The sequence below is a fragment of the Podarcis filfolensis genome (genome assembly GCF_964270895.1).
Source record: "Podarcis filfolensis genome assembly, chromosome: 4".
Lineage (NCBI taxonomy): Eukaryota > Metazoa > Chordata > Lepidosauria > Squamata > Lacertidae > Podarcis > Podarcis filfolensis.
Window position 1 is genome coordinate 17,925,548 of NC_139607.1, and position 24,714 is coordinate 17,950,261.

Sequence of the window (24,714 nt, forward strand, 5' to 3'; positions counted from 1 at the left end):
TCGGGAGATAAACAGAACAAAGCAAAACGAGTCTCTTACCAGTTGGAGATTTTAACGATCACAGCAAGAGAACAAAGAAACCATTCCAAGGAATGAAGGTGCTCCCAATTAAGGATTCCACCCCCTTCCTCCCTTGTCACCCACGTCACTTCCGCATCCTGCAACCTGATCTCGCAACCACTATGCTTTCTGTGCTTCCACCTTATCTGCTCTCCTTGGGCTGAGCAGGTAGACAATTTCCAGGGAAAGTGAGTCGGTTAACTCTCTCTCTCTCCCAGTTCTTATTCTCCTAGCTGTTCACCAACCAGTTCTTCCCAACTTCTGTCTTCTGAACTATGTCCCTCTGCAAACCACTATTCCAAATCTATCCTGTCCTCCTGCTCCTGAGAAGATTCAGGATCCTGCTCAGGAGCAGGGGGAAGAGGAAGTTCCCCACCATTCCTCCTCAGTGCAGCCCTCCTCACCATGATTCCTGACATCTCCATGAAAGCTGTTGGCCAACTTGATATCAGCTATATTATCTTTTAGATTATGGTCAGTATCCTAAGAGACCGTCTTCATGGAAGCATTTCCTTATGTCTAACAGGGCTTCATAAGAGTTATTCCTACAAAGCCAATTGTTTGGAGGGGGGAGGAGACTTAGATATTTCTCAAAAGCAGTTTATGATTCAGCATGGCGGTCCACTCTTTAAAGGAAATAGAAGTCATAAATTCTACTTGGCACTAGCAGACCCCTGGCAAGACCTAAATCATTTCTTGGATTCATGCCCTATATGCAAGAGAAGGTTCCGACTTTGAGTGGGAAACTAGGAATATCTGGTCCCAGTTATTATACTTCTTTATGATGCGCTCCTGCAGAAACAGCAGCCAAAAAGGGAAGCTTTAGGGTAAAGGGCAGAGACTGTGATTTGAAGCCATTTTTTATTAGGACGTTAGCACAGCTACTACATTTCTCATGGATTTCCCTTTATAACTTGAGGCAACTGGGACTCAGACGCAAATGCTGTCCCTAAGTTTAGGGTTTCCCCTTTCCTTGCTCTTTTATGGTTCCCAGAACCTTTCCTCATTTTCCCAGATAAGGGAACAGTTCCAATGTATCTGGGCAGACTGTGAAGGAAGCCACGCCTCCTGCCAGCACACACTGCCAGCTGCTGCAAGGGAAGTAGGCAGCACATTTTGAATTATCCATTCACCAACACACTACTCTAGGAATGGAAACCCGCCTCTTTTCCATCCATCAAGCATGCATATTCTTACTCAAGGTTCACTGGCGTCACTAGAAACTAGGGTTGGGCACCAGATTCGCCCAAGGCCTTAACAAAGGTTAAGAGAGTGCCAGATTATTACAGATCAGGTTGAGTGGGCCAGAGCCTAAAATGCCCCCACCCAAAAAACAGCAAGTACCTGGGTGCTTTACTTATGAAATGTAAACTTGGACACCAATACACACAGTGCCATAGTCAGATGCATTGCAGTTATTATAAGCCTATTCAACACAAGAGCTGGGAAGCCCAAGTGATACATGCATATGCGTTGGTATATTCAAAGAGCAAAAGTGGTATAAGGCCGGAAGGAGAGGTGGGCATGAGAGAGAAGGCGTCAAAACTGTGAAAATGGATCTTGGGCTCTGCAATTTTGTGGTGCTATAAATATAAACAACTGGGTATAAGGAAACATCTGCACTGTGGAACGCCCTCCCATCAGATGTCAAGGAAATAAACAACTATCTGACTTTCAGATAGTCAGAAGAAATCTGACTATAGCCGGAAAATTTTTAATGTCTAATGTTTTACAATTTTTTATGTGCTGTAAGATGCCCAGAGTGGCTGGGTAAACCCAGCTAGATGGGCATGGGCAGGGTAAATAATAATAATAATAATAATAATAATAATAATAATAATCCTAAGTGGTGTGGAAAAGCTTTGGGTGTTATCCAACAGAACAGTTCTGGTACAACAACAACAACAACAACAACAACAACAACAACAACAACAACAACAACAATTTATTTATACCCCGCCCATCTGGCTGGGTTTCCCCAGCCACTCTGGGCGGCTTCCAACAAAAGATTAAAAATGCATTAAAAAATCAGTCATTAAAAACAAGGACTTTTAGCTGCACCATGGAACTTTCCTGTCTCCTCTTCTCCCCACACCACCCTTAAATCTGCTCTGGCTGGTTAGGAGAAATTCCAGATCGGATGTAGAGATTGCAAGGGCAGTGGGTGGGACAGAAGAGAGGGCAGGGAATTCAGCTGTGCAGCTAAAAGTTCTTGTGCTAGCAGAGTTGTTTATTTGGAAACCACCCATATTATCTTTGGGAGACCTGAGTGTACCATAGCAATCCATAACACACACAGTGCTTAAAATGAACCCCCTTGCATTGTTTTTATACATATTCATTTGTTTCTTCATTGCTCACTTAGCTTCAGTGTGACAAACGTTTTCTCAGTTGCAATTCCTGAATCATTTCCCTACCCAGAAGAGCATCTGTCTTTCCATTTACTAGCCATTTTCTCCAATTGTCTTTTTAGAAGCCTTGTCCAGCTGAATTACTTTTACTTCCTCTTGGCTCAGAATTGTTGTGCTAGCTGGCTTTTGTCAAGTATCTCTCATTCAATTGTTTAGGAGAATATCTCCCCTCTCCCTTTGGCAATTTCATATAAACTCCATCGTCGCTGAACACACTCAGAAGCTAAAAGGTCCTTTCTTTTTTTAGCTTCCATAGCCTCTCATCCTAAAAAGAATAGCACTTTAGTTTGTTTCTTCTGAAATTGAGATTTTTAAACAATCTGTGATGAACTAAAGGAATGGAGAGATCACTGTCCCCAGAGCATAAACTGAGTATGGCGGTGTATATCTGTGGCTATTTCATCTCCATTTTATTGTCTGTCTCTGAAGCTGACCCATATTAGACCTTGGAACGAATTTCTTGCTATCACAGCTTCTTTCACTTCCCTTAAAGTTATGCTTACCCTTATTTGGTTTCCTGCTAACACTACCCTCGTGATTCTCCTTTTCTCATAGATGTAGTTGTGCAAATGCTAGGATTCTGATCTAGGAAGTTTGTTGATTTCAGTTTATCAACAGCTTGGTTCGAATTTCAGAATGTTGTTGGCAGGGTGCAGAATGAATCCATTCCCACAGCTCCAAAATTGCAGAATCTGGAATTGGTTCCAGAAAGTGCTCTCGTCCAGGAGCAGTGGAGAAGTGCTGCCCAGCCAACCTCATGACAGTGAACTTCTTGCCACTTACCAGGATGTTTTGTGCTAAAAAAAAAGTTATCTTTCCACAAGGGCTGACATTGATGCCAAAATCCAGCATCGTCTGAGCTTTGCAAGTGCAGATTTCTCCCAATTGAGTGTTTGAGGACAGGGACATTCGCAGGGAAACCAAAATACTTGTTTACAAAGCTATTGTACTACCAACCTTACTGTATGTTTCTGAAACATGGACCACTTATGAACGGCATCTCCAACTTGAAAGATTCCATCAACCGTGTCTCCGAAAATTTTTGCACATCACTTGGGAAGACAGGCGAACTAATGCCAGTGTACTAGAAGAAGCAAAGATCACCAGTATTGAAGCAACTATTCTTCAACATCAACTTCGTTGGACTGGTCATGTTGTGCAGGTGCCTGATTATCATCTTCCAAAGCAACTACTCTATTCCGAACTTAAAAATGGAAGCGTAATGCTGGTGATCAACAAAAGAGGATTAAAGACTCTCTCAAAGCAAATCTAAAAAAAAAAAAAAAGTACCGTAGTATAAACACTGACAACTGGGAAACACTGGCCTGTGAATGCTTCAGTTGGAGAACAGCCTTTACCAAAGGTGTCATGGGCTTTGAAGACACTCAAACTCAGGACAAAAGAGAGAAACATGCGAAGAGGAAGGTCTGCTTGACAAACCCTCACCATGATCAACTCCCACCCGGAAACCTATATCCCCACTGTGGAAGGATGTGTAGATTCCAGAATTGGCCTCCACAGTCACTTGTGGACTCACTGTTAAAATTGTGTTTTATGGAAGACAATGTTACTCAGCTATGAGCAATCGCCAAATAAAACCAGGAAGGAGTTCAGTGTTATCCAGGCTCACTGGCAAGATGCCAGATTGCCTCCACTGGGGTATTCATGTTCACCTTAACCTCATTGCTGCCCTGCCCTAATCCTGGAAGCCACCAAAGTGACAGCGACACCATCGCCGGGCGGGTGGCTCTGTGGCACAGTCACTCATGCTCTGGGCATATTCAGAAGCTCACCACAGCCTTAGAGCATGGGAGCTGGGCTCCAGCAAAGTTGGTTAATTTCACCATTCAGCCATTGTGCCCAAGCATGTGACTCCAGGGAATAATTTGATGCCATGCTAAGGAAATTATTCAATCAACACAAGCATTTCCTCTTGCAAGTTGAAACCATCTCCCCTCTCCTCTCTCTCTCTCTCTCTCTCTCTCTCTGTGTGTGTGTGTGTGTGTTGGGGGGGGGTGTCCCAATCATCTTCTAAGGGCATTTTGGGGAGGAGAGGGGACAAAAGTCCCATTGTGCTAGCAGAAGACTTTAAACAGGTTTCTGATAGGTGTACTCAGTTGAATCCAGCCCCCAGAGTACTAAGCAAGTGGTGAAATTGAAGGGATCGCCTCTTTCATATTCCCTGAAAGGTGAATTGCAGGATCCATTCATTTCAAAAGGATGTTAAGTCTGTTCAACTTCTAAGGTGGGTGGTTTTGTATCCAGCCTACAGCATGCTGGTGATCCGGGTGCCAGGAGGGGCCTCCTGCTGGTGATTTGGCCAATGCTGGCAGGTAAACTGTAGGTGTTCCCCAGGGGGTGAGTCCAATTAGCACTGCTTGGGCCTATTCCCCGGGGGTGGAGTAAATTGCTGCCCACCTTAGCTCTCCTCCTCAGCCACCTCTGTTCACCAGACAAGGGTCAGGAGCGAGCCAGCAGTAAATCACATGGAGCAAGTAAAGTTAACTCTTTATTAGAAAAAAACAAAACAAAACAAAAAAAAACCAGGATCAACACAGGAGTGCCAGACCTAATGAACACACATTTCCCTAGACCTAAACAATTACCTGGCATTAACTCTCCTAGAAACAGATTTCTTGTTAGAGGGTTATTTTCTCTACTTGACCACCTCATAGCAAAGATTTTTGTACAAAGAGGCTCATGGATCTCCATGACAACATACAGCATCCACAACCCACCTTATGTTTAGAATAGCTCCCATGTTTTTCTGATAATAGCCTCTTGCAGCTAATCAAGATGAAACAGTTTGACGGAAACTTTACCCTAAAATTCTATATGCTTTTTTATGCTTTACATTCAATTCCTTGCACTTTCAGCTGCAGGGGCGCTCTTCATTTGTACATCAGAGTTCATAAATAGAAGATATAGGAATGTGTTTTCTAGCTTCACCCTGTATTCCTATTTTGAGGAAAGTTTGAAAGAGATTTGCATATGATTTGCCTGGCTCCCAGTATGTTTCCGAGCACAATCCAAAGTGTTGGTGCTGACCTTTAAAGCCCTAAGCAGCCTTGGCCCAGTATACCTGGAGAAGCATCTCTACCCCGATTGTTCAGCCCGGACACTGAGGTCCAGCTCTAAGGGCCTTCTGGTGGTTCCCTTACTGTGAGAAGTGAGGTTACAGGGAACCAAGCAGACGGCCTTCTCAGCAGTGGTGCCCTCTCTGTGGAATGCCCTCCCATCAGATGTCAAGGAGATGAAGAACTACACAACTGTCAGAAGGCATCTGAAGGCAGCCCTGTATCGGGAAGTTTTTAATGTTTGATGTCTTATTATGCTTTAATATGTGCTGGAAGCTTCTGAGAGTAGCTTAGGAAACCCAACCAGATGGGTGGTGTGGTATTATTAATTAATTAATTAACATTTATGGTTCTTTACATTTCTGTCTCTGTCCCTGCCCAACACCACCAGTGTGTGGCCCTAGGAAAGTTGCCCACAGGCTGAAAGAAGTTTCCCATCCCTGATCTACTGTTCCTTCAGTCTGTTGCTACAGAGATATACTCTGTATACTCACAGGAGTGGTCGGCATTGTTCAGTGTCTGAAATAGTCACTGGCAAAGTTGATGTCACTTTAGCAAAATAATAAAATGCCCCCACCCCCCCCAAAAGCAGCAAGTACCTGGGGTGCTTTACTTATTAAATACGAACTTGGGTACCAATACATACAGTGCCGCAGTCAGATTCATTGTCGTTATTATAAGTCTATTCAATGCAAGAGCTGGGAAGCCCAAGTGATAAATGCATATGCGTTGATATATTCAAAGAGCTATGCTTACATGCAAAAGCCCTCCATCAGATTTTTACATTTACTATCTGCCACAACATCTTGCCAAGCCAAGAGAGATTGAATCTTAATAGAGAATGGGATTTATCCAAGCAATATAATGCAGCATAACATTTCATAACAACAACAGGAACAAAAACCTTCAAGGAACATGAACTTTAAATGTGAAATACCATCTCTGAGCTTTGCATTTCAATGCCTTTCCCCAAAGCTTATCAACAATGAGATGTTACCTTATTAAATGCAATTACCATTGGCTTGAAATTAAAATGGACAGAGCCCATTCTGGCAATGCAAATTCCAGGCGTGGGGATGTGATCCAGATGGAGATAATGGAGGTGGAGGTTAAAGCCCTTAAGTCCTCTCTTCAGGGTCCCAATCCAGACTGGACCCTAGCATCTGAAATATGCCACTTGTAAGGAACTTGAGGAGATATGGTCAAGACCAGGTATGAAAGACCGTGAGGGTTGTTTGCGGAGCATCCAGGGGGTGCATCTGGTCCAGGGACTAGAGATTCCTGCACACTGATATAAATGATAGAGTTTGTGCACAAGTATATTTACTGTCATGTCCACGTTGTGTTTACTCCTGATATCGGTGCCAAAGAGTTGGACAGTTGTGAGCAGTCAAGGCGCAATAACATTGTTGTTGTTTAGTTGTTTAGTTGTGTCTGACTCTTCGTGACCCCATGGACCAGAGCATGCCAGGCACTTCTGTCTTCCACTGCCTCCCACAGTTTGTTCAAACTCACGCTGGTAGCTTCGAGAACACTATCCAACCATCTCGTCCTCTGTCGTCCCCTTCTCCTTGTGCCCTCCATCTTTCCCAACACCGGGGTCTTTTCCAGGGAGTCTTCTCTTCTCATGAGGTGGCCAAAGTATTTGAGCCTCAGCTTTAGGATCTGTCCTTCCAGTGAGCACTCAGAATGGATTTTCTTCAGAATGGATAGGTTTGATCTTCTTGCAGTCCATGGGACTCTCAAGAGTCTCCTCCAGCACCATAATTCAAAAGCATCAATTCTTCGGTGATCAGCCTTCTTTATGGTCCAGCTTTCACTTCCATACATAACCACTGGGAAAACCATAGCTTTTACTATATGTACTTTTGTTGGCAAGGTGATGTCTCCACTTTTTAAGATGCTGTCTAGGTTTGTCATTGCTTTTCTCCCAAGAAGCAGGCGTCTTTTTCTTTTTTATGCAAGAACATAGCACTATTAATTAATCAGTCTATGCCATGTGCAATCAGATGATGGGTGCAGAGAAACCTCACGTTTGAAGTTTGTTTGCAGGCAGTTTATATTGAAAGCACTTGCAAATGGACTTCAAAGGTCACCTCCTTTCAAAATGCCCTGCCCACCTGTGATACCTGGCCCATGGAAAGCCAGGGAAACTGCAGAGTGCTTTATTGGGAAGAAAGGAAAAACACATACACTACCCTCGGCCACCTCACTACAATATGGTAAGCTCGAAATCCCACATGTACTGAAATTCTAAAGAAATTCCTAAGTGTTCTGAGGACATGGCAGAAAAATAGAAACCTCCTTCACAGGAGAATAAAACTTTTTGAGAAATTGGAGGACTGATTTCAGCACAACATTATTTGAAACTCCCTTCTCATAGTGGCTTGACAGATCTGGGAAATCAGACAAAGCATTAGCAAAGTAGGGAGAAAGTATAATGGGTTTAGTCATTACACAAAATGTTACATGCACACACACACACAAAATCCTACATTGTCTTACACAGTGCTTTTTTTCTAAAAAAATGTTTAGGGGTATTCTCACTTTCTTACTCATATTGAAATACTGGCCCTCAATGAGGTCAAACTTAGATTCACAAAATGTTTAGGAGTTTGGGTACCCCTGCTTACCCCCAGAAAAAAGCACTGGTCTTACATGCAAGATTTTGTGTTCTTACATGGAGCTCCCATTGATCTCCCATCTAAGTTGCTGACCACACCTTTCCTGCTTGACCAATGCAGCAACATCATATATTTTCAGACCACTAACCAGCCTCCTCCCTTTAATTTCTTAACATTTCCACCTTTACTCCAAGGAGCTCAAGGTATTATACATGTCTCTTCCTCCCCATTTTAACCTCACAGCAACCCTGTGAGTTAGGTTAGGCTGAGAGACAGTGACTGCCCCAAGGTTATCACAGCTGAGCAAGGATATGAGCACTGGGCTCCCAGCCTAGTCCAAAACTTTAACCACTACAGCACAATTTTGAGGCATGCTAACGTTCCAAGCTTCTTCTGTGAATTGTATGCAGCCTGAACTGACTTGATTGCTCTGTGCAATTTCATTACACCTGCAGTTTTTATTATTTCACTGTATACATGGTCAGTAATAACAGATGGCGGAGGACATTGCATTATAAATGCCATGGGAATAGGAGCAGACACTGCAAATTTGAACATAAGAAGGTGATGTATTCATGACAGATCTCTGAAGAAGACTTAGGAGCATATTTTATTAGGCATGACAATGATGTGCCACCGAACACAACAGATAGTCATCTTTTACCCATCCTGCACTCTCTGTGTCTTGAATTTGAAAATGGTAAAATAGAAAAGTAAATCCAAGGATTTAAGCCAATTTCCCCACAAAAAGAATGTGCCTTTGTCAGGGCAGTTCACAGAATAAAATGCAGGATAAAAATAGGTAAACAATTAAAAACAAAATAGCAAACAATATACCCCCATCCCACAGAAACATTTAAAAGGCTGTAGAATATTAATAAGCCAAAGGCCTGGTTGAAGAATTTTTCAAAAGTGATTCCAATAAACTGAAAGATGGACCAGGATGTGCAGAAGTTAGCATTTTGGAGCAAAACATTATATCCGGGTTAAGAAGCTGAATATAGCAGTTGTCATTCATTAAGGGACGTGGGTGGCGCTGTAGTCTAAACCACAGAGCCTAGGGTTTGCTGATCAGAAGGTCGGCGGTTCGAATCCCCGCAAGGGGGTGAGCTCCCATTGCTCGGTCCCTGTTCCTGCCAACCTAACAGTTCGAAAGCATGTCAAAGTGCAAGTAGATAAATAGGTACCTCTCCGGCAGGAAGGTAAACGGTGTTTCCGTGTGTTGCTCTGGTTCACCAGAAGCAGCTTAGTCATGCTGGCCACATAACCCGGAAGCTGTACGCCAGCTCCCTCGGCCAATAAAGCCAGATGAGCACCACAACCCCAGAGTCGGTCACGACTGGACCTAATGGTCAGGGGTACCTTTACCTTTACCTTTACTTGCTTTATAGATATACACCCAGGGTAGCTAGCTATTCTGAGCCCAAGAGCTGCAATGAGAGTCAGTCCTTAGTCCCAGAGCCAAAGTACATGTGCTTACCACATATAGTCCATAGTTAGGAACACAGAAGGCTCCTTTACAGCAAGTGAGACAATTAGCACATCTACCTTAGCATTGTCTACACTGACTGGCAATGGTTCGCCAGGGTTTCAAGAAGGGGTCCTGCATGCAACCCCTGTGCTCTACCATTGAGGGTTGGCCATGAGGCCATTGCCTGCCTGCCTGCCCGTTTCTTCTCTCCCTCTCTCCCTCTCTCCCAAGGCATGAGAAATGATCTTACAAAATCACCTCCACTGCAGGAGCTGTGGGGTGGAGGAGTAACAATATCTGTTGCTGTTCAAAGAATAATCCTGTTCTCCACACCGAGTGTGTGGTACATTGTCAGAACAACCCTTTTAACTCCTCTCTAGATTCCTCCAACATTTCTTCAAAGAAGGAGCAATCAAGTTTGCTTCAAGTTTCCCACTGGGTAAAATCTGATGGGAACCTAGAAACTTTATGGAATGTTCCTGTGAAATTCAGCAACTGCTATGAAGTGACCTCCAAATTCTCTTTGAACTTTGCTGCAAGGATCACACATGGGGGTTTTTACATGTTGGACATTTCACACACCCAGTGACTACTGAGCGATGCGTTGGATCTCACCAAGGAATTTCATTAGTCTCATTGAACCGGTGATTCTCTACTTGACAGTGAACACATGCAAACACATCCCCAATTTTCTTTCAGATGTTGCTTTGGAGAAAACTTTGTTGCCAACTCAGCATGGTCAAGGTATGTCAACAAATGGAAATGTGGCCGGGCAAAAGAAGTGGAAGCAAAACTCTCTGTCCCAACTTCAACATGGAAGTTGCATTATCCTTAATGGAATTCTACATTAATTCAGGACGTCTGTTCTTTAAAAATGTCATTCATTTATACACAACTAGCTCCTCTAATTGGCTAGTCTAAGAACACTGCATGGCTCAGCTTCAGGCATAAGTTTGTCCTAGAAACGGGGAAGAAGCTGATGCAAACTGATATGTGCACAACTCTGCCTCTTCTACTGATAATAGTTCCCAATTTCCTTCTCTTATCCCTAAACTCCGCAGTGCTGTAGTTGTGGGATGTCAGATCTGATACATGTTTTATTCAGGGGAGCAGATCCGTTGGATTGTTTGTTTCCATTTTGAGGAACGAAAACAAAATTAGATCCTATAATAGCCATATCCTGGTGTTATTTGCCCGGACGGCATTGAACTGAGTGGAACGACTTTCATTTTGCACATTTTTAGAGAGCTGTTCTTACAGGTCCCAGAGAATTTGCCTGCATTCCCCTTTGGCTACCCTTGCATTGCAGCCCCTGCTCCAAGATCAGAGGAGCCTTCCCTTCTGGGCTGGGCTGCCTTTCGCTTCCTCCATCGAACAAGGCATGTCATCCATTATGGATGTAGCTCTCTGGGCAATATATATTTTAAAGAATTTAAACAACGCTGCTTCCATCCCCCCCACGTTAACCCTTAGCGCTTCCTCTTCACACCTCATGTAACCACTAAGCTCGTTTTGCGCCTTCCCAGCCCCATTTCTGGAACCACTTCTCTATTCTGTTCACCAGCATTTGGCACCCCTGTTTTCAACTTCACCACCTCCTTTTGTGCTACCCTCCTGGCACACAAGCCACCCCATGGTAACTTCCAGCATCTTCCTCCTCCCACATATTGAAATTGTTAAGCGCTCTTTTCCTCTTCTACCCAATTATGAAGTCATCATCCCCTTTGTATTCTTCAAAAGCTTTCATGCTCCTGCTTTCATTTTCAACCCTTCCCATGCCTCCAAATCCCTTTGTTGCAACCGCATATGCACCCCCATTTTCTCTCCGTCCCCCAACCTCCTCTTTTAGTTTTCTCAGCTCTCTGCTGCACACAGTTCACCCCCATTTCCATGCCTTATTTCTCCTATTCTGTACCCCCACTTTGCGCACACAATTATTTGCATACATATGCACCATTATCGCCCTCACCCCCTTTTCCTACCTCCTCTTTCCTCCTCTTTCCAACTCTCTCATGCATGCAGACCACCCCAATTCCCATGCCTTCTCCTCTCTCTTATTCTGTACCTGCTTTGTGCAGACATCACATCACATGCTGCTATATTTTACTGCATCTTTAAGGTGTAATGACCGCTCCCCGCATAAAACGGGGGGCGCCCTTTGCGTGGACGTGTGCAGCCCCTGGATCTGGAGCGGCTCCATCAGCATAGGCTTGGCTTTGCCTTCCCTCAGGTGGGATACCTGGAGGTCTCCGCCTACCCCAGTCAGTTGTCCAATCCCACCTGGGGGAAGCGTTGCCAAGGAGACCAGGCCAGGTAGGGGAGGGATTACCTGCCCACACAATAGAGGGAGGATCTTACCTGGGAATCCTCACTTGGCTCCAGAGCTTCTCCCACCCTACCCACCCTCAGTTAATGTCTTATTTTGCAGGTTAACTTTTCTTCACAGGTTTTGCAGGTTAACTTTTCCTTCACAGGTATGCTGGCGCTGCTACGTCAAGGTCGCTGTTAAAGGGCCGGAAAGGAATTTCCCTGCATTGGCAGGTTTCGCCTTTCCCGTAGCAAAATGTCACAACTTTGGCGGTATCAGGCCTTGGTCGGAATCCTTTTGTCCATCTTCCTCTTTGCAGCGGCGATACCAGGGTTCCCCGTTAAAGGGGTTTCTGAAGGGAGGCTTTGACTGTACGCCGAAAGGTCGTCATTGCTCTCCCCTGCGGCGGCGGCGTAACGGGGGCAGCTATCTCTGCTTGAACATATGTTCTCCAGAGCCGGCCCATCCCCCCCCCACACACTGGATAACCCTGATGCTCCCTAGGTCCCCGGCTGGGGACTGGGGAGGGAGAAGGCCCAATGCCTGAGCCAAGGTCTACCCACATTTGAAATTTAATAAAGTTGTGGCCAATTTAATCCCATAGCATGTTGCCTTGAGTCGTTATTCCACATGAAGGGGGGGGGGGACCGCTCGGGATCTGGGGACTCTGCCTGTCCACGCAAAGAATCCTAAGAGCAAGCAAGTCAGTTACCATGTTCAGTTAGATAAGGTTAAGTTCATTCAATGGGCATTGAACATATACAAGTGTTTTCTTGTTAATAAAGTATCTCTTCCAAAATGTTGCATGGAATCTGGGCTTTCATGTTGAAGACAACACATGTACCATGAGTAAGATACATTGTGGGAAGGTACTGTGCAATATTGGAGGGCCCCACCTCCTTTATCTCTTTAAGAGCAGGCAGCTGAAGAATGTAAGAGGGAGAAATGTAAAATAACCATTTTCTTAAGTGCCCCTCCCTTCTTGTTGTATTCAAACAACAACACTGGGTTGAGTACAGATGGGGCAGAGGAACACTGAGAGGGAAATTGTTTAAAATTGCCACTTCCCCCTCTTAGTTTTCCTACATCCCTGCTATATGCAAACCTCTGCTGCTGTTGAAAACCACTATTTTCTTCTTAGTATTTCACCACCCTGACTTTTCTCAGATTGCTGCCGTTGTTTAAACCAGCTACTCTTTCTTTTCCATTCAGAGTTTCTCTCTTCCCATTGTACTCAGTATTCCCCCTCTTCCATTCCTTAGATAACTCCTGTAAGAGAGATAAAGGATGTGGTCTCCTCAAATATTCCATTGTAAAAAGGCACTTTACTCAAACCTCTGCCTTTCTTTAAACTGCCATTTTCCTTTCAGTTCCCTCCATTCCTGTTTTACTCAAATTTCTGCCATTGATTTACACCCCCACTTTCTCCCTCTCAGTCTTTCTCGCTTCTTGTTCCCATGCCATGCTCACTGCTGTCTTCTCTTTTGCTCTCCTACCCCACTCTGACTTCATGAAAATCCAGGATTGTGATGAGGCACTGCAAATTCTCCAGCGAGTGAGGCATGATAACAGCCTTACATTTTTATGTATATAGGAAGATATATCAAGGTCCTTCCCCAGATGGATTAATGATTCATAGCCAACACAACGGTCTCATTCATGATCAGTTGGCAGAAGGAATAGGTAGCAGACCATAGTACCTTCTGTCGAAGCCTAATGAAACTAGTTACCTCCTTCAACTGGCTAATGGCTAGTCCATGTTCAGACTCAATCCAGTGCATATGGGCTATTTCAGGAAATTTGGGGGCTAGTTTTCCATGTTGCTTTTTCCCCACACTCGTGCAGTGCCTTTCCTGAGCCACAGTTGCTCATACATAGATAATGCAAATGCCTTTCATGATTTGTTTAGTTGTGCTTCATTTTCAGGATTTTAAACAAACTTGGCTAAGAAGAGTTAATTCAAGACTTACATGCAGTGCATAATCTTAAATTGCAGAAAGAAAGATACAACTAATTTGTCCTGCTATTGGAATCAGTGGGAGGTGTGGTATATTAACCAGTAGAAAATCATGGGATATTATTTTTTCTTCTCCCTCGCTCTTGCTTTCAAAGCCTAGATGCATTATGCGGAATTTCAGTACACCGCCCCATCCTGTCAGATATCTTTTCATTTTTTTCTCCTTTTCAGTCCACAGACTATTTCCACAATTCTTAGCCCATTATTACTTTCCCTCTATGCTCTCATCATTTTTCTTCTTCTTTTTCTGGATTTACAAAAGCAAGGTGCTTGCAAAGAACGAAGCAGAAGGTTTCTAGGGATTGAAGAACCCATTTTGGGGGGGGGGCGGGGTACAGAAATATAATTTTTGAATCTGTGTAGTGATGGTTAATGCATAATGAGCACCACGATCACAAAATGTAGACTGCTCTATAAAATCTTTTCTGAAGATGCATAATGGCACTATCTCCCCCTCCCCCTTTCCCTTTTAAAGACCAAAATAGCAAAAGGGGGAAAGCACATTGATTTCATTGCAGAAAGAATGCAATCCACATCTAAACCACACTATATTTGTAGCCCATGTCCCAATCACTGTCAAATAAATTCCATTTATCTCTGTATATGCAGCTGTGTTCTCTATTCTGTCTGCTACAGTGTTTTGTTCGACATCAATTTCCTGAAAGCCTGCTATATTTTCTGTTCTCCAAGGGTTGGTTTACATTTCCACATTCCAGTTTAAGACTACAACATCATGCGACATCTTTCACACATGAATCTTGCCACCAGAGAAGTGTTTGTGAATGAGCCAATGTGACAGACAAAATGCCCAGATTGGGGGGGTTCACACAAACAACACTCACGCATTGAAGAGGGAGCAGGCTGTGGTCACCCCACCCCCCATAATCTGCACATTTGGCATACATCACCAAGGACCCTACTTGCCAGATGCATGCCTAGGGGTTGAGCAGGTTGGCCCCTGCCAAGGACTCAGTCCCAGGGGGCACAAAATCATGCCTCTCCACTCTGGCTTGGAGTGACTAGGTGTCTGTCTGCTGACCCACACACCCCCCAGGTACTGCTCCTGTACTGTCCAAGGGACTGGGGGGGCACATCTCCTTGCCAAGGGAACCATAGCTGTCAACTTACAGATTTGAAAATAAGGGAGCAGCAGCTAAAATAAAGGATTTTCCAAACACAGGTATGTTCAACTTCTGAGCCCCTCCGAGCCAAAGGCAGAAAGCCCAGCCAACAGCCAAACGAAGCCTCAAGCGGTGGATCCCACAGCGCAGCAACCGGACAAAGGGGATGCAGCAAGGAAAACCACCGTCACCTCTCCACTGGGAAGTGCTGAGCAAAGGCGAGTCCCCAGGCAATGCAGCCGATTTGACCGGCACAAGGCATGCAAGATCCACCCCCAAGTCGTTCTTAGACTCCTCATTGGGTGAGCAACGCAGCCAACACAGTTGGAGCCTCCTTCCTCCCTGGCCGGCAGGCAGGCAGGGAGAGGAGCTGCTTCCTTTGAAACCCGGGAAATTTATGGGGTATCATCAATCCGGGACAGCAGCGGGAAACGGCGCTGGGATAAGGGACTTTCCCACCAAATAAGGGACGGTTGCCAGCTATGGAGGGAACAAGTGAGCCCAGCTATGCCTCTGCATTCTAACATACAGGCAGAAAGGTTCTCCCTGTGAGACAGGATCTCATACCCTCCAACATTTCTCCCATTCCATAATGACAATTTAACTATTTATAGCTCACAAATCTTACTGTGTTGCCCCAGCCACTCTGGGCAGCTTCCAACATATATATAAAAACATAATAAAACATTAAACATTTTTTTTAAAAAAAATTCCTATACAAGGTTGCCTTCAGATGGCTCGGGGGTCGGATAATTCTGTACTCTCCAACATTTCTCCAATGAAAATAGGGGCATCCTAAGGGAAAGTGGGACGTTCCAGGATCAAATCAGAAACCGGGACAGCTACTTTAAATCAGGGATGTCCCTGGAAAAGAGGGACTCTTGGAGGATCTGGGATCTTGAGCACTCAATGCATAGAGGAGTACATAAGCAGGAGAATAGGTGATGAGTCTCCCTACCATTTCCAACATAATGCTTTTTATTTAATAAGTTCACACAGGCAGCTGCCAGTCACTATGACCTTGTTCACACATGCGTGCTCAACACTTAATTGCTCTATAATTGATTGATACATGCTTGATTACTGGAATTTGAGTGTGTTAACAGTGGTGGACTTGTGCAACACCTAAATCTAGTATTCTTATTATTATTATTATTATTATTATTATTATTATTATTAATAATAGTGCCTTCTCCCACCGCTCGCCTAGTATTTGATTTTTTGCACATTGCATTCCCCCAGCCAAAAAAAGGTGCAGATTTGGGTGACTTTGTGAACTTAAATGTGAACTGAATCTAATTTCTCCCCCTCTTGACTTACCAAATTCCTCTAGCATGTACTGCAAAGGGCCTTTTTCACTTGCCATACCAGGAAGTTCTCAGGCTTATGATTCTGGTTCAGTCCCTGCCAACAGCAAACTGGCAGCAGGGGTTTCCAATTCAAGCCTCTTGATAAATATGCTTGCTAGCCAGTTCTTCAGCCTCTGCGTGCCTTCCTCTTGATGATACATAACGCTCTCCCTAATACATTATGCCCTGGTGACAGGGACTGGCTGGTTGAGGAGTGGTAGAAGCCGCCTGACCAAGAACCCCCCCTGACCAAGAGGGAGAGGATATGGATCCTGGTGGTGGGAAACCAGCCACACCCCAGAGGGGAAGAGTTGGGGAGTACTGGAGGCTTGGAGGAGGATGAAGAGGAGGAAACAGGCAGGTGCCCCAGCACAGCGCAGGGACAGGAATCAGACAGCAGCTCCACCACAGAGTCCCTCTGCCAGCTTCTCTGCTTATAGCCTAAAAACACTACCCATCCTAGAATGAGGCATCAGTTGCATATTGCCAAGCAGAGAGTCAGGTAAACACAAAGAGAGTCTCTTGGGGCTCACCATAGACATAGGGAGAGGGCTGACACAAAGGGATAGGGAGTAGAGGGGGAGTAACAAACCAGTCTGGGCAACTGCTTCATCCAGACAGGAGCAACCCTTAGAAGTTTCTCTGTGCTGCTTCTTTAATAAGAAAACTAACTGTGAGTTAGCCAGTGTTTCTGAAATATACTCGGAGTCCTGCAGTGATTTCATGCTCTTTACTGCAGCTTGTAAAACAGTGATTGAATTTCCCCCCAAACCTCAGGCTTTTTTATATACATTATTTACACAATGAGTGCCGTCTGATTGGCTGATTCAGCTTCCCTCCTAGAGCCTGCTTGGTTTTCTCCTGCAAGTCAATCAGTTGTTGCATTCTAGGATCCTACCTGCCTATTGTGCTAGGATCCAAGCTTAGTACATAACAGTTTCACTTTCTTTTTCTGATATGCGAATGACCTGTTCTCCTTGTCGGATCCCTGACACCTGGCTTTGCCCTGGTCACTATGTTTGGTTTTGGCTCTGTCTAACCTGTCTAACCAACTGTTATGGTTGGCGTTATCAGTATTATACATTGAATGTGGAAACTGCATGTAAATTGCCAGTACTGCTATTGTTGTTGCTGCTGCTGCTGCTGTTGTTGTTATTGTTATTGTTATTGTTGTTATTATTATTATTATTATTATTATTATTATTATTATTATTATTATTTACCCACCTTTCCCCCAAGATGTGATTCAGGGCAGCTAACAGATAAAAACAAGAACCACTTGGGTCATCTCTCTGCAGTAGCTTATCTTAAAGTTTTAAGTGTCTATACGCTTATCACATTTATAAATTTTAAATTTATTGTTGTACATTGTTTTAAATGTTTGTTTTCCTTCTGGGATTGTACCCCCAAGTGTGTTTTATAAGCTGGTCTCCAACTGTAATAAATTATCTTTCTATCATCTATCTATCTATTTATCTATCTAATCTACAAGAACCACTAAATACATAGAAAAAATATTTTTTAAAAAAAGAAAAAGAAAAGAAAAATCAAGTGCTACACATAAATGGTGTTTGAAAGCAGAGGTGTGTATGTGCCAGATAGTTTTTTTAGTACCTTGTCCAAGACTGAAAAATAGCGTGCAATTAAGTGCTAGGCAGCTGCTGCTTAGAATGAGAAACAGAAGTCCTACGATATATGAAGGTATATTTGGTATTGCTGCAGTGATCTCTATCATTAATTAGGCCAATTACCTTGTAGCATTTTCCCAGAATGTTGCCTTAACTCTTTCATTCCCATGATTTGCATCTGATCTAGTATCCATCATTTCTCAGTATTTTTTGAAATCCGATGCTAGGGGAAATTTTTCAGATGCGATGTTTAGACATCCAGAACATCTAGGCTCTCTGTCATTTAACACACCACGTAAGTGTCCCTACCAAGTGTCACAAATACACTATTTTTAAAAAGTATAAAAACAGAAGTGAAATACTTCCCACAGTGTTCCTAAGACCATCTGCTGGCTAATCCAGGCCTAATTACACCTGTTTTAAATAAAGACAGTCAAATGCTACAAAAATAAGCATGCAATCGCAGTGGGGTTTCAAGTTGCTGTTTGCGTTTTTGTTTTTCATTATTATTTACTATTACTATTACACCGAAGCAGCTGTGTGGGACATGGATGTTAAAGCTAGGATTACCAGCAGTTAAATCACTCTTGCTAACTGGAAAGAAGAGGGGAAAGCAGGGAGGTGGCAGAGAGATTGACATGATGCAAACATACAAGTGGCGCTAATCCATCATTCTTGTTAGTGTGTTTGCATGTGCTGACCTCCTCACTATCTTGAACTCCAGGACTTGTAACACATCCACACCCACACACCCACACACCAACTTAGATGTGTGTTTTGCAAAAAAAGACCACCAATTTTTCTCTGATACAGGTTAAAAAAACTAAGCCAGAGAAGAATGATCAGCTCTCCCAACCCCACCTATGTACTTCTCTGCTATTCTTTTCCATCTCCCAAACACAGACCTCAAACACACTCTTCTCTTTTCTGATACTTAAGTAGTGATGCTGGCATAACCTCCAACATTTCTTGGATGATAATAGGGATGTCCCATTCCATAATGATAATTTTACTATTTATACCCCACACATAGAGACATCACCTTGCCAACAAAGGTCCGTATAGTAAAAGCTATGGTTTTCCCAGTAGTGATGTATGGAAGTGAAAGCTGGACCATAAAGAAGGCTGATCGCCGAAGAATTGATGCTTTTGAATTATGGTGCTGGAGGAGACTCTTGAGAGTCCCATGGACTGCAAGAAGATCAAACCTATCCATTCTGAAGGAAATCAACCCTGAGTGCTCACTGGAAGGACAGATCCTAAAGCTGAGGCTCCAATACTTTGGCCTCCTCATGAGAAGAGAAGACTCCCTGGAAAAGACCCTGATGTTGGGAAAGATGGAGGGCACAAGGAGAAGGGGACGAAAGAGGATGAGATGGTTGGACAGTGTTCTCGAAGCTATCAGCATGAGTTTGACCAAACTGCGGGAGGCAGTGGAAGACAGGAGTGCCTGGCGTGCTCTGGTCCATGGGGTCACGAAGAGTCGGACACGACTGAACGACTAAACAACAACAAGGAAAAGTAGAAGATTCCAGGATCAAATTAAAAACCTGGACAGCTTCTCTAAATCAGGGATGTCCCTGGAAAATAGGGACTCTTGGAGGATCTGTGGTAGGGCAGAGGTGAAAGAGGAAGTGTTGTGCTTTGGTTTTGTTGCTTCTTTCTCTTTCTGGGAAAGGGAATTTCCATGAGTCCTGGAGCAACGGTCCTTGCAAACGTCCTTTCTGTTGTGCATACATGATGATTGGTGCTCATGAGGGTATCAGGTAGTTCATAACCTCCAATAGTTCTCTGATGAAAATAGGGACATCCTATTCAATACCCTGCAACATTTCTCGGATGAAAATAGGGACATTCTATTTATATCTTCCAACATTACTCCAATGAAAATCGGGATGTCCTAAGGAAATGTGGTAGATTCTAGGATCAAATCAGAAACCAGGAGGGCTTCTGGAAATCTGGGAATGTCCCTGGAAAATAGGTAGATGATCCCTCTTTCAGTTCTGTTTGGACCTGCAAAGGCCCCAGGGCAGGCAAACTGCTTCATTTCCAATCAGTTTGTGTCCCATAACTTCCTGCTGTCAGCCCCTTTCCATCTCCCAATGTCAGTGATGTGACAATATTGGGGAACCATTTGTTTGCTTTTTGATAATATTATTAAAGAATAAAATGAGAATTCCCTGGATGCCTGGATCCAGGTTTGGGGCAAGTCCTCTGCTGAAAGAACCCCAGCAGAGATTTAAAATTATAAAACATACAGCAAAGTAAAGGTGCACGCAGAGATTTCTTGACAGCCAAGTTTGGATGGACAGACGTTCAATTAAATGTTATTTATTTCTGTTTAAAAATTCCAATGAAGATAAAAATTATAAAACTTTTTATGAAAAGATTTATTAAAAAATCATGATGCCACATACCTCCCCCACTTCCTAAGTTAGTATTACCCCAGCGCCAGTCCTGAAGCTTATCTGGCTGATTGGATGTAACTTGACATTGGCTTGACCCCAGCTTGCTATGCCTAATTCGTTGAGCAGTAAACTATGGTTGTCAGCTGATTAGGGATTTTAAAATTGATTAACTGCCTGGCTTTTAACCAATTAATCAACTCAATTTAATTAAATTTACATATTGCAAAAACATCACTGCAGGTATCTTACTGAGAATCCTACAGGATAAAGAACAGCTTCTGTTACATGTGAGAGAGGCTACTGCTTTCTCTGAACTAAATGATGATGATGATCATCATCATCATCTCTTTCTATCTATAGCTGTGTTTGTTTTTTAAAAAAATCTGATCCATTTCTGAGTTGCTCTGTGTTCACTTTGCTTTGAGCTATGATTTGACTTCTGAGCTACTCTTGGTTAAATGAATGTGTTCCCAATTCACTATAATAGAGGATCATCAAAATGCCTATAACTTCCCTCCCTGCTTTGGCCAAAGTGGATGAAACTTGCAGACACAGCAGCACATCCAGAGTGGATTAAGCCTGCACAATTACAGGTAGGTGGGTCCAGGACTTGTACAGGACACCTTTAAAGTTTGATTTTAAAAGATAAAGGAAAGGTCTGTAACATCTTTTCTCCTAGAATTGGATGCCTTTTGCATCCCATTCTGGGGGCATGATGTTTATCAAATTCCAGATGCATCTCTGCAGTAGGTTTCCCCTCTGGGGCATGGGGTGGCTAAAATACTAGGAATCCCCCTCTACCCTTTTCTAGGCAGTCAATCTGAAAATTGTTGACATGAGAGAAATGCCCCATGTTAAAAAAACAAAAACAAAAACAAAAACCTGCCACAACACAGAGTAAGTAAAAGAGGTGCACTTTGCTCCACAGCCCATATTAGAGCAATACCTTTATTTGGTCAGCTAATATTAGTTGCAGATTTTCCATGGGAGGAAGAAGTGAAGACTTGTCTTATGCTCCTTCTTATCATGCGATGATTAGGAGAGCAATCCTACAACAAGAACCACTGGGATGGGTGGGTTAGAATCCAGTGGCTCTCCAGCTGAGCCAGGAAGTTCTTGGCATAGCCAGATAAATTGCTTTACTTCCATCATCATTTGCTCAGCTGGAGATACACCAACTTACATCTTCCACTCAGCAGAGCTGAGTCCAAAGGACCTTAAACTGGTGTAAACCAGAAAAGCCACGTGGAGAGGGTGGGACCAGAGAGGGGAAACATAGGCTGGATCCTGAGCCCAGTCAGCTCAGTCGCAGGACCTGGGATTGTGGCATATGTTCAGCCAGCAAAAGGAGTGGTTTAACTTAAACACTATTTAAAAAACTTGTTTTCTCTCTGCCTGGCTTGGGTTGGCTCAGTTAACAGTAGCCGTACTGCTGAGCAGAGTTTGGATATGGTGTAACTTTACACAAGATTAAATTAAACTTGGTTTGTGCCAGCTCCTTGTGTATAGGATTGCTCCCCGAGAGGTGACCCAGTAAGTGTGTATTCTCACTTTGACATTTTTTAAAAGAAACTTAGCACCACACTAGACAGTCAAATGCTTGTTTCTGGTCTCACATTGTAAGGGCTATCTAGAAAGTTGCCTGCGGAGTTCAAAGTAGCTTGTTTTGCTTTGTTTTCATCAAAGTGGAGCAAAGTAGAATGTTTTGTTTTTAAAAAATGAAGCATTCTCAAACAAAAAAAACACATTATGGACTGCTGGTCTTAACACGCACACACACACACACACGTGCGCGCGCGCACACACACACACACACACACACAGTTCCAGATCTCTTCAACACTCTGAAGGCAACATTTTTGGCAGCCTCACTTATTGCAAAACCCATGGCCCTAGAGAAAAATAGGGATATAGAAAAACATAAAGCTACAAGGGACAGAAAAGTATAGAAACAACCAGGGCTTTTTTCAGCCAGAACTCACAATAACTCAGTTCTGGCCACTCTCAGGTGGGCTCCGTTGCCATCATAAGAGAACAAGGGAGGAGTTCATGGTGAGTTCCAGCACGTCTTTTTCTAGAAAAAAATAGCACTGGAAACAATAGAGTTACAGGAGGTATTGGGGGGCCCCAATCCTACTGAGGATGTTTTACTGACATCATATTTCAGTTTGGGGAGGGGAGAAAGCACCCCAAATCTCCTCAATTTACCTCATTATTCAGCCCCCCACAGAGCCACTGCACATCTCTATTAGGTAACTGGCTTACCTGAAAAGAAGAGCACTCAGCATGGGGCTGCTAATGTTTTAATAAGTAGCACTTGCTACCTTTCTTCATTTGGCGGCTGTCGAAAGTTCATCGTTAATCTTTGGAAATGAGATGCCTTTTTAGTTTACCCTAGAATTGAGGGAACAGCACCAGGTAGTCTTTTAAATAAGCCAAGACAAATCTATTGTCTTTCAGACAGACATGTGCTTTGACAGAGAGGCTTATATTTTGTTGTCCCCCCCCAAAAAAAAAATCAAAAATCTCCAAATTGAATTGTGCATAAAAGCAGCATTGCTCTGGGAACTTGTTCATGCAACTTAGAGAATGACACTTGAGTACATTATAGGGCTTTCTAGGCCATTCATATGTGTCAGTGATTTCCAGCTGTCTCACCAGTCTAGAATACTTTTAGGACGGCTAATCTGACAGGAATGATTGTGCAGTGTCAAAGGAAAAGGGTGAATCCATCACAAGCACAGAAACACATCCTAACCTTCTGGCACAGAAATCTTAACAAGGTGCTCCCAGGAGCCTGCTTCAAGCACCTCACAGAGCTGAACGGATAGATCAGATCTGCTACATTGTGTACCTACATTTTCAAGTCAGGGATTAAATTGAGTTTTGTCTAGGAACACATTTTTTTGCATGTAAATAAAAACTACTTGTTTTATTTGCAGGGTGACATATTGGGTGTAATCCGAAAGGAATTGAAAAAAGAAGTCTTCATCTAAGCTGGAGGATGACTCCACCAATGGTAGCTCTGGAGACAGCAGCTGCTTCCTTTCTGAAATGCTGGCCTGCTGGCAGGGATGCCAACTTGAATGAAATATTGTGGGGGCCCAGGTAAGCACTGGCCCACATAATTGATCACAGGATACACACACAGCATTTGAATGGCAATGCCCATCAACTTTGTGGAGGCCCTGCCTCCTCAAATATTTTATTGCGGGGGCCAAAGCCCCCAAGCCCCTAGGAGTTGGCTCCTATGCCTGCTGGCCTAGTTAGAGTTACAAAGCAGCAGTTGCAGTTTCCCTAGCAGTAGCTGATAAGAGGGGGAAATGCAGCGGAATGCAGTGATCTACAGTGGTAACTTGGTTTAAGTACTTAATTCGTTCCGGAGGTCTGTACTTAACCTGAAACTGTTCTTAACCTGAAGCACCACTTTAGCTAATGGGGCCTCCTGCTGCTGCCGCGCCGCCAGAGCACAATTTCTGTTCTCATCGTGAAGCAAAGTTCTTAACCTGAAGCACTATTTCTGGGTTAGCGGAGTCTGTAACCTGAAGCGTATGTAACCTGAAGCATATGTAACCCGAGGTACCACTGTAACACTAAACTTTTGCCACATGATTCTGCAGAAGGTACGCATTGGATCAAAGCAACAGAGCAGGGCAGAACCACCCATGAGGTGAACTGAGGCAGTTGCCTTGGGTGGCAGAATCCCATGGGGGTAGTGCCCTCATGAATGCCCCACTCAGGCCTGCTGCTGCCAGAGAATTGAAGAGAAGCAGTGGCAGTAGCTTCCGGCAATATCTCACAAAATATCTCACCGATGCTTTTCTTTACTTCTTCTGTGGCGGGGGATGCCCTGACCACCTCCACCACTGCCACCGGAGAAGCAAGGAGGAGTGGCTGTGGCTTCCGTGTTCCAACAAGATCTTAAGGACCTCTCATGAGATCTCAGTGAAACCTAGAAGCCATGGCGGCAACCACATGGCCCTGGTAAGAGAGGCTGCAGAGGCAGGGGGTGGGATGTGGTCGCACCTTCCTGATTTGTCTCAGAGAGTGAAATGGGACAGAGCTACAATTGAGTTGCATCGGGGTGAGTCTTTACTGTACAGCTCCGGGGATGGCTTTTTGTTGAAACCAAGGCCACAAGAATCACTATATAGTGCTGGAAAACTCCTATATGTACCGTATTTTTCGCTCCATAAGACACACTTTTTCCCTCCTAAAAAGTAAGGGGAAATGTGTGTGC